We start from the raw sequence: 11,570 nt of genomic DNA, 5'->3' as shown, positions 1-11,570 counted from the left end.
GGCCCCCATGCGTGTGACGTGCTCGCGAGGCGGCCAAAAATCCTCTCAGCCTACTCGGTGAAAGGCTTCTTTTTAGGCTTCTTTCTAATCCCGCGACAACTGCTGTTATAGGGATTGTGGTATTATTATTATTTTGAAAAGATGTCAAGCAAAGCCAAGCCAAGACAAAGCAAACCATTCAGGTGATATTCTAAGAAATTACACCAGAATAAAAAATGCATTAAGAATAAAGATCTCTTAATTTTGTCAACTATTAAGGCACTGAAATCTTTGAACATGCAACAGCAACAGCCTATGACACATCTAAGTATTCAAATTACAGATAAGTTGTCATTACAGTACATATGTACATTTTTTGTGATGAAAAAAATACGTAAAATAACAGTTACAATTATTGCTATAAGTACTGTAACTCTTTTTATAATGGAAAAAATACAATAACTTTAGAAGGTCTTTATGAAATGATATACACTTTTTAGGTTTCGAAATCATTGAATGTTCAACGGCATATGATAAATCTCGCTATTTAAGTTTGAAGTTTTTGGCTAAAAAGACTTCTTCATGGAAGAAACATTCACAGTCGGTCGATGCCGTTTTTAGTGCGTTATTATGTTAGATGTGCTTCCTGCAACATAGCCGCCAATGCCCATGTAGCAATGTTGGCACACCACTTTGGGACCTATCCACGTACCTTTGCCCATCGGGAAAACCAAAATGTTCCCAAACAGGAGACCGCAGTGTACGGGGGGACCTTCAAGCTGTGGTGGCTTGTTTGCGTATGCCATAATAATGCCATTTATCCATGCATTTAGGATTTGTCACGGCTTCTGGCGTACTGGTTCCTCTTCTTTGCCCTCCTACGTCTCCTACGCGTGCAACACTAAATAGCGTCCGTGTGAAAACTCACCTTAGGTGGCGCTAATAATAAAAACTGATCAGAAACGGTACGCAAGTGGACCGTTCCGAACATGCCGTACTGAAACGTATTAATACACCCATGTATACGTTACACCCCTAATATATATATATATATATATATATATATATATATATATATATATATATATATATATATATATATATATATATATATATATATGTATGTATATACTGTGCATAAGTATGATTTAAAAAATTGACATAACACAAATACAACTGGAAAAGCTTGTAATAACCACAAGTTAAAAAAGACAGTCATTATTAAATGCATTACATTTGATTATACAAGTGAAATAAGATGCATTTTAATGAGCTTTTTCAAATAGACATAAAATTAAAAAATGCTTATGAATTGGTAACATAAAATGTTTTAAAACGTTTACAAAATGTTAAATAAATGCACATGAAATATTTTAAATACAACTTTTGAATACCTGTCTACCACCCACCCAGAAACGAGGCTGCAGACCCTCAAAATGTGTCATTTGCCAATGTCCAAAAAACAAAAATATTCTTTGAATGAAAATAAATTTTAAAAAGTACATTTAATATAATTCTTCCAATAGTTATTATTGTTGTTGTTGTTGCTGTTGTTGTTACCAATGTTAATAGTAGTATTATTTGTGTTATTCTTTTGATTATCATCACTGTTCAATTAAAACTGCAATATTTTCTGCATTTTTATCCCCAAAACAGCAAGCTTTTTTGGGATACAAACAATAAACTCTACATGCTACTGGAAACATGCAAACATGATTTTAAAACAACAACAACAACAACAACAACAACAACTTAAATGTACAAACATTCACATTGATAAAACCTGACACGTGTGTGGGGGGGAAAAATGTTTCAATGAGTTCATGATCATCCAGCGGCTTGTCCCATCAACACATGCGGGTCTTTAAGAGCTTGACTTAACCTGGTCTTGTTCGTGGCAGGAAACACCCGCAAGAAAGCCACTCAGCCGCAAGGACGACACGTAAAACCCTCCCCCCAAAAAAAGTCTGCGGGTGGGAAGCCAAGAGTGTTTTTGCTGTGCACTGGAAGCAAAAAGTCACAGCTCCTGGACCACAGATGAAAGCTGGGCTGCTAATTGACTGCAGTTGTGCGATATTAGCCATGACGACGTCACTGCATCCGTTCAAGAGTCTCAATAGCACACTGTACTGTGGAAAAAAACGGTTCAAAACAATTAAATAAGATATACAGGGTTAGCGCTATAGAAAACGGATGGAAGGTTGTCATTTTCCCATTCCTGGATGGCTAACAACTGTTGAATGAGGAAGCGACGGTTTCAGTGGAGACTTTGGCCGTTCAAGCCCTCTATTAAGATATTTTCTAAATTGCCCTAAAAACATGGATGTGTTCGTCGTTAAACATGTTGTGAAAGCGCTATGTAAACAAAGATGTGATGTGATGTGAGATTGACGCTGACAAGGGATTTGCTTTGCCGAGACGCATTCTTTTCATCGGGGCATGTTTTATGAAGTGCGGCAGCTTATCGGTTGACGGCTAAATGGAGTCTGAGAAGGCTTGCGTTGTTACAGTGTTTCATAGAGTCTGCGGTATAAATGTTTTGCTCACAGCCGGCTTCTTATCTTGTCATCATCTTGGCTCATTTGCTTCTATGTTGGCCCTTCAATGTGGAATGTTCTTCGTATTGTTGATGTTATGTCTGCACTACGCGGTGGCCAGCACGGTGGCTCGCTGCAGCGACGATAATCTTTCACTCCTAATGCGAGCTGACAATCTAATGACAGGTGTCCCCGGTTTAGAACGCTACCAACATGCAACACTTCAAACCTCTGAACGACGTGTAATGAGCAAATTAGTACAGCTAGATTGTTCAATTTCATTGGACTACCAAATTAATTTCAGTATTGCTCTCAAAACAGTAACAGGTTCGTAAACCAATGTTAATGTTAAAGGTTTTGCTCAAGAATACACGCTAGCTCTGTTAGCTGCTACGCTCACTGGTGGACCCCCTGTAGAAGCAAAGGCACAGGACACCTAATGAGTAAACTCGACCAAGCGCGCTACGCTCAAACATTTCCATTTGTTGGCCACGTTCATTGACGCTGAGTGCAAGTGGCACGGGAAATGGGTGGATTGATGCCTCATTTATTACGTGAAATCACAACAAAGCCAGACCAAATTCACACACTGAGCGAGAGACCACCGTGCTTGAACTTTAATTAGTCGTTACGGGTTGTGTTTACGCTGCAGGAAAGTCAGAGACGCTGTGTTCAGTGTTTACCTTTCAAAGCCCGAAAATAGTTGCACTTCTGTCTAGACTCGAGGCAAATGTCTAATGGAGAACAAAGAACGGCCACCGTGTGTATTAGCATTGGAAATGCCACTGCCGATAGCTCGCGCCACATCCTGCCATGCTTCCTTCGTTCATTTAGTCCATCAACAGACCAAGAACTCCCCATCGTTCAAACATGATGGGTTTTTTTTTTTCGACAAATCGGATTGCCACGCCTCTGTGCTGAACAGCGTAGGCGGTACAGCAGACAGATGGCTTTCCAAAGTCTTTTCTCATTTCCTGATCTTATACTGCATTTAGCAATTAGCCAAGGTAGTTCCAAGTTCCTAAAATTGGTGACTTACGTCTGATTCGAGTCAGGTCAAGTGACTCGAGTCCCCCACCTCTGCAACAGATTGACCCCTTAGTTCTGAATTGATGTCACGTGTGGACATGAGTGTGCGACCTTGTCTCCATACAGCATCGACCATTCAACTTTGAAACCTCTTCTGATCCGTCTCGATGGACCGTTAACCTGCCTGCTGTTTGGACGCTGGCGACCCAACGCTGAGCTATTTTCAGCACGTCCACTTGACACCATCTCCGTCGCTGTCTTGTGTTTGGATAAACGAGTTCACGACGCCCCACACCCCCTACTTTGTATCCTCGCCACCTGTTGGAGGTGTCCATCTTCTTGCTAACGGTCTTTCAGCATTGCACCTCGTAACTCAGCTCCCTTGAGGGACTTTGTCTTGAGCGGTGGTGGGAAGTTCTCTACACTAGTATTTTTTTAGGGTATCAGGTCTTTACTTGAATGTTTATTTTTTTCTGATGACTTTTTACTTTTACGCGTCACATTTGAAAATTGATATCTGTACTTTCTTGTCGTTATGCTGTAAAAACAGACTTGTAATTTTTTTTTAACCTGATGATGAAAAAGATGTCATTAGAAACAGGTGCAGTCAACCGCAGTTGAGCAAGGACTATTAAAGACCTGAAGATAATTGTTTTATGTTGTCGGCTAAAAGAATGATGATGATGACATTCTTGTCTTATCCCAGCCTAAAAACCAGCAGCTTCTAATGTTCCAAAATCCTAAAAAAATCCAAATCTAGGAAAAAAGCAGTAACTTATAGTCCCAAAAATCCGGAAATCAAATAAACCGTGTTACGACGGGTACGCTATAAAATGGAATGTCAAAAAAAATGCTTACTACTTTGTTGTTGAGTACAGTCGCAATCGCAAAGTCTGCTTTTTTTTATTTGGCTTAAGTACACAAGTTGAATCAGTACTTCTACTTTTTTTTACTTCTTACACAAGTATCTGCACTTAAGTACATAGTATGAGTATTTGTACCACCTCTGATAAGAAGTGCTGCTACTGCAGTTGCAACAATGGAATGTTGTATAATCAGGTGAAGACTTGTATGGGGGTCTGTAGAGAGCAAGAACAAACTTCCCTTTTTTGTGAATCTACCTCTGTTTTGGAGCATCTGGTTGTTGTTACTGCTTGTAAATATCCAAGCGTCTCTGCCATGAATCAACGTTTCAGCTGAAGAAAAGAACGGATTGTTTCAAAAGGGTACTTCAAATGTTGTGGTCCTTCACGGGTAAGAATAACTTCAAACTTTCTTTTAATGGCAACAGAGAAAACCGTCCTTTTAGAATGTGTGACTGTTTTGCTCGGCAGGGTACACACATAAAGTTTTTTAACATCTTAACTGTTTTTTAAAATGTGAGAGACCCCTCCTATGACTGCTTCTACGGTGTGTTGTGTACTCAAAAGGACCAACACAGAAAACCACAGACTCCACCGACCTCTCCTTCCCCGAACTAGATGTCTGATGTAAATAACAAGACTGACCTGTGAGAGGCAGCATTGTGCCACTGGGCATCCACACTGCTGAGAAAGTCCACAAAGAAGAACTGGTGCAAACTTCAAGTCACTTCCCAATTATCTGGTTAACCAAATACGGTTTTCGGAGCAGATTGGGAAACAGAAATCCTGCTTGACACAACCCGTACATGTGCTACACACAAGACAGCGAGCGGGAAAACTCCAGTTACAATGACCAATGTGGAATCGGACGGCGGATTGAACTCGACATCTCGCATCACCACCGAGGAAACACAAGGAAAGACTTGACGGCCGTTATATTTTTGATTTCCCTGGCTCACTGGCTTTGGCATTTGCATGCCAGTCCAGCTCATCCCTATCAAGGATTGCATTTTAGAAAGTAATCAAAGACGCTGGCCCAAGCCACCTCCATCTCTACGATCCCAAAGCGTGGCCACAACTGCCGGGTCATCTGACACCTGTCAAAATGCAGGATGGATGTCTCGCTGGTCCTCTTTGTTGTCAACGCAGTGGGATCGGCAGGGAGTTACAGAGATGAGCACGCATGCAATGACAGCTGCCCAGTGGCTCCAGAGGGCCTCGGTGACCACACACCGCATACACAGCCTGGCCAGAGTCTATTATCACCTTCTCCATATTTCGGCCAAGGGCTTGGAAGGCACCCTCGCTCGTCAAAAGTCGCGCGTCAGCAAGAAAAATGTGCGCAACTTAAGACGGCTCCCACCAGAGCCGCGATTATGAGCAAAAGCCCGCTTTGATCAGTGGCCAAATGAGGAGATCGAAGTAGAGCGCGGCTTTATGCGTGTGCAATTCTCTGAAAGCAAATAGTGAGGACTCTCTGTCCCAAACATGATTTTGGCATGTCCACTATCATTTGGACTTTCGCCACCTATGTTCATGAACGGCTGCCCTCATGATGTTGTGCCGCTTTAAACTGACAGAATTAGTTTCGACGACAGCTTTTGACTGAAGGACCTCAATACAAAGGTGACTCACCGTTGTCACCAGACATATTAGACTTTTACGAAACCACGAGCCATACCGGGAACCACCCAGCTCGGCCTATATAGAGTTTCTCTTGTTTCAATATGAATATTACTCAGGACAAAAATAAAATGATGGCATTCACACTACAAACAAAAAAAGAAAGGAGAGTGGATGTTATAACAGATGCTTCCTTCACGGCACCCCACAGGGATCCGTCTTACAACCCCTAACCCTAGGCCTAACTAATCCAAAAAAATAACAAATTCTTTAATTGCATTTGATCACCCCTAAATGTTTGTGGAATAGATAGAATGTGTTTAATATATAGTACTCAACTGAACTTTATTTATATGGTGCTTTCACAGCAAATGTAGCTGTAACAAAGCGCTTTACGGAACACATGAGATAAAACATTCACAATAATACAAAGGTTTGTTACCAGCAAAATCTGGTGAGGTGAAAATGCGGGGGGCTGACCATTTAGCCTGACATTCTTTTTTCCATGGAACAAAAAATAAATCCAAGCACATTTTAGCAAACTATTCTGCCTTTCGTTTTTTACTTATTTTATTTAAAGGGACGCTTGGATGAGCTTAACATTGGCACTTAGATAATATGTTTGCATGTAAGAATGGCATCAGTACTAAAATGCAAATGCACATTACTACTCTTGTCCACTTCAACCTGTGAAAGTATAAAAGTCTTCTGCACAATAGTTTAGATTTATTGAGATAAAACGTAACGTCATCATGATCACCTCCCCAAAATCAAAAATACCGTGGCGATCGCTTCTCCACTTACACAGGCTGAAGCGGACAAGAGCATGAATGCGCACACGAACCCCGACTGGTTATATTTCGGACATTTAGCAGCGCTAAACTCGTGTCGACTCTCAGGAGGCAGACGGCGACTGGCAGCGGGCAAGCAATCAGGCCAGCATGGATCTTAGTCCGGGCCGGACTTTCAGCCAAGGCTGAAAATCAAGTGTGCTGAGGTCATGCTAGCTGGCTAAAGTTAAAGCTAACGTGTGTGTCAACTTACATTAATGACTCATTTCACACTTTGTAGTAGTAATGGACACTGGCTAACGCTAATGTCAACTGTGTGTTTAATTTCAAGCTAATGATTTGCCAATTACTTGACATGCAGTTGTATTGGAAAGTGGCTAATATGGCCTGTGTATGGCTAGTTGTGTCAATGATTTACCAATGCCACGTTATGCAGTTGTAATGGATTACAATAACGCTAACTGTGTATGTAAATTTACATTGAAGAGCTATAGTATGGATTTGACAAGGTGCAGTTGAAATAGAAACTTGGCAGTGCCGTCTTTAAACATGGTGAAGCAGCATGTGGCCCATTACCAAGGGTGTTCTTGTGCTCTCTATCCTGAGGAACTATTTTGTGTTTGCAATCACGAGGCGACTTAGCATTTAGTCGAAGCGTGACAGCAGTCCAAAGACCTGACATACTGCATTGCGCCGGTTCTGGACAATCTCTCCTCTGTCTCCATGATAGCTGCAGTTGGTTTAGAGCCCCAAATGCCAAATCCTTGCCAGGATGTTCCCTGTGCCGGAGAAATAGTGCGATCCCTAGCTTTTTCCTCAGGATTAGTTTTCCTCACTGGCCCTCCTCTTTCAACTAACTTTGAGTCCTAAGCTCCCTACTTAAGAGTCTCTGCCAACAGGCCACATCTAAATCGAGTGTCACTGCGATGCGGTGTGTCAGTCTCATAAGACAAGAACAGAAGTGGTCAGTCAGAGTTCATCAAGTGGGACAATTGTTTCCCAAAGGTCTCCAGAGGGGAGGTTCTGTAGGATGAAGACCTTGGAGACTTGTAAACGGGAATCGCCGAGCTTGAAGTGCAAAGCCCAATGCGTGACCCTGAGTCCACTGGAGCAAGAGGCAGAGTTGGCGTCGCCAACCTTTCCCTCTTAACAGCGTCAGATTTACGACAGCTTCGTCCGGAGGTCGGGTAGCAGGTGCTGCTGGTAGAGAACCTAGCAGTGTCACTCACGGCTAATAAGTGACCCGCACCAAGTGGAGGTCACGTAGGCCAAGCTACACCTTTTGCGGCATCTTCCCAAACACGTCCTGGGCCGTGCAACCGGATCCGGTTGGCTGGTGGTTCCTTGTCATTTGCAGTGTCTCTGCTTTGACATTCAACGAGGCTGCCTGGTTGTCTGGGCTTGCTTTGGGTTAGGACTGGATGACTATGACTGCTTAAGTATTTCATTCATTACATTTGGTTGAAACCGACTGAAATTGTGTCTGTGAGCGAGCTGTTCTGCATTTTTCAAGAGTCGTCATGTCACCCATCCACTTTCTTGTGATTAAGGGCTATATAAATACATTTGTCTTGACTTGACCTCTCTACGGGCCTAATCCTGCTCATGAATTGTCCAATGTACAAACTACCGCCCTCACACAAAGTTTCTGCACTCATGACTTGGGAGCGAGGCTGGGTGAAGCTGCCATAATTCAGCAGGCACACCCACACGGATCGCTTGGTGGTGAAGTGCAGCTTCCACGAGTGAATCTCCTCAAATGGCGAGATGGCAGTTTGGTTTACTTCCAGAGCTTCTCCGCGCATGACGTCCAAGCTAAAGTATAAAAAGAGCAGTCGCCAGACTACACAGAAACTGCCACGTTAGCACAGATTAGCCGACACATGCTTGACTGTTGACTGGAGAAATGGTTATCACGTGGGGGGCGGGCTAGGTTTGTGTTTGGTGTGCTGTGGATCCTTGGGATATTTTGACAAAAGCATGTCACAGTTGTATTAGTGAGACACCTGGGAACTATTACAAATTGCGGGGGCCGGGCAATGTGAATTATTTGAGGTGTTCGAGAACTGTGGTTCCTTTGTATTTCATAAATGTTCCTTTTTCTTCACTCTTGAACCATTCTTAAGCGACAGGCACCGTTTCTATGTGTGTGGACATCCACGCAAGACTGGAACATGTGTGTTAGCTCGCGCATGTGATACGCTCACGGGAGTTGGTGATGCATGTGGAAAAACACTTCTGCTCCCATCGCAGCTGCGCCTGACCGATGCTATTGAGGACGGGCGGGCGGGCGGGCGGGCTTCACCACGACAGCTGAGGCTGCCACTCTGCTCCCTTGCCATCTGTCACACCAGTAAAAATAAAAAAAAAGAAGAAAAAAAAGAAGAAGAAGAGAAACAACAGCACCTATGCCCAGTTGTTCTCCATGGCTTTTTGGACGTAAAGTGAAAAGACTCTTTGCTATATACCAATATGGGTTAGATCAGGCAGGCGTAGTCCTTATCTGTGGTCTACCAAGGGTAAAATTAGAGCCTGCGGAAATCCACTCAACCTTTACTGTGGGGCTGTCGGCAGTTTCACTTTCAGCGAGCCAGAGGTGGCAAAAGTACCCACACTCTGTACTTAGGTAGAAGGACAGATGGAATGGTAGCGATTCTCCAGTGTAAAGGTAAAAATGAATTTCCGTTTTGATCATTTTTTCGGGGAAAAGCGTTATATTTGTTCATGCGCCCTGGTTTACGTCTGCTGTCCCTGTTTTTCTGCCGAATATGTTCCCCCAGATCTTGATCAATCTAAATCATGCAATCAAAGAGCTCAAATCGCTTGAGCGAAGTACAGGTTCTTGAAACATACGTATGATTAGCTACACTAACGGAGTATTTGCACTTTGTTACTTCCTACCACTGCGGCTTCCCACAGAATCTGAGTAGAAAAGCAGGATATGAGCACTAAGAAATACACCATTTTCCTTACTTCATTCTTCGTTTCCACCCTCTAGCGGTCCGTAGCTTATATGACATGCTCCCTTTCCGGCTCGTCCAAAAACACACGCACACACTAAAGTACTGTACGTCTCGTGTGCCAAGATGGCCTCTGCCAGCTAAATTAAAGAGGCGCGTAAACTTTTTATGTCCAAGCAGCTGTGCATTTCTGCAAGTTGACACTCTTCATCTAAGTAGACGCGAGCCGTCACACAGTGTAAACATCACATTTTGACTTTTCATTTCTTCATGCTAACTTATAAAAATGTCGTTGCTCGTCATGGAAATGAACAGACCGACCGCACTGGAACATGAACCCTCCCATGCCTTAAATCTCATCAAATCGGAAAAATATTTAGTGAGCCACGATGCTGCATTGGCTTCTCACACTAGCCAGCTAACATCTTCGCCCACTACAAGTTTTGGACAAACTCTTCATAGGGGACATATGGAACATTAGCTCCAGTACAAGTAGTTGGGTCGCTTTTGTAAATGTGTCTGTGATCAAGCCCTTATGAATTTTGCCCGAATGTTACGTACCAGTTGACCTTGCAGAATTTCTCCTGCCATGACTTGGCAGGTGGGCCAGCCACTTTCAAGCGACTACCAGCAACATCGGTGCTTCTCAAACCTTTTGCATTTTGGGTGAACCGCCTTTAACGTTGCTAAATTTGGAGTTTGATGAGAATTTGCAGTGAATGAAGATGTGAGCTAGCTCCAAAACTAACAAAGGCGTCCAAATTGATTCAGTGAAAATGTTGAATTTGTCCAACACTGTCTGGATGTCTGTCTGTCTGTCTGTCTGTCTGTCTGTCTGTCTGTCTGTGTGTGGCTGTCTACATCTTCATTCATTGAAAATTTTGATCAAGCTTCTGAAAACGTGCAAAATTCGGAGCTTGACCGAAATTGTCGGGGAATGAAGATGTCAGCTAGCCCACACAGGGAACTAACATAGCAAGCAGTCTTCATACTGACTCCCCAAAGGTTTTGGTCAACCAGCTCAAGGCTTGTTCAATTTGGAGTTGGAGAAACATTTTCAGAGGGTGAAGACACCAGTTGGCCAACGCGAGGAGCTAACATAGCAGTCTGCAACTACTATGCCTCACCTGCTTTCAAGGCAGCATTGTCAGTCAAACTCCAAATTTTAGAAGCTTGAAAGCAGTCGAACCCGAACCCTAAAAGTGTTCACTGACTATGTAGACTGCTATGTTAGACTCTCGCGCTAGCTTGCTTACGCTTGGGTAATAGTGACCCCTAATAAATATAAGAGTATTGTACTGTAATGCATGAACGTAGTTGCTATGCCTTTACTGCGAGCACAATGAAAGCTGTAATAGTTCAAAGCTAGTGAGCTAAAGCTTGCGTGTGGCAAGCAATCATTTTGTTTATTTGTCAAAAACCTCAAAAAGATCCTCACACTGTTGACTGTCTATTGGCTGTCGTCATGAAATTTGGTAATGGTAATTGCCAGGGAACAATACGCACTTGTGTGCGGTAATTAATCTTTGCTTGTTTGTTCCCGTTGCTTCTCCTGCTTTTGAATCATTCCGACCTCTTGGAGGGGTTGAAGTGAACCTTTTGTTCAGCTAAATGGAAGCAGATGCCTTCCATGGCGGTTCATATGGGGGCACGCAACCATGACCATACCAAGGAAAAGTCAAATCAGAAAACAACCAACAACCAAACCCAGACTGCCATATGAATAAAACGGGAAGCAGGGTAGCCCAGGAATGTATGTTCCAAAAATGTGGGTGTGGGGGTGTGTGG

This window comes from Filicampus tigris, chromosome 8 (genome assembly GCF_054856515.1).
Source record: "Filicampus tigris isolate MCC_2025a chromosome 8, RoL_Ftig_1.0, whole genome shotgun sequence".
NCBI classification, from domain to species: Eukaryota; Metazoa; Chordata; class Actinopteri; order Syngnathiformes; family Syngnathidae; genus Filicampus; species Filicampus tigris.
This window is presented reverse-complemented; position numbering follows the sequence as displayed.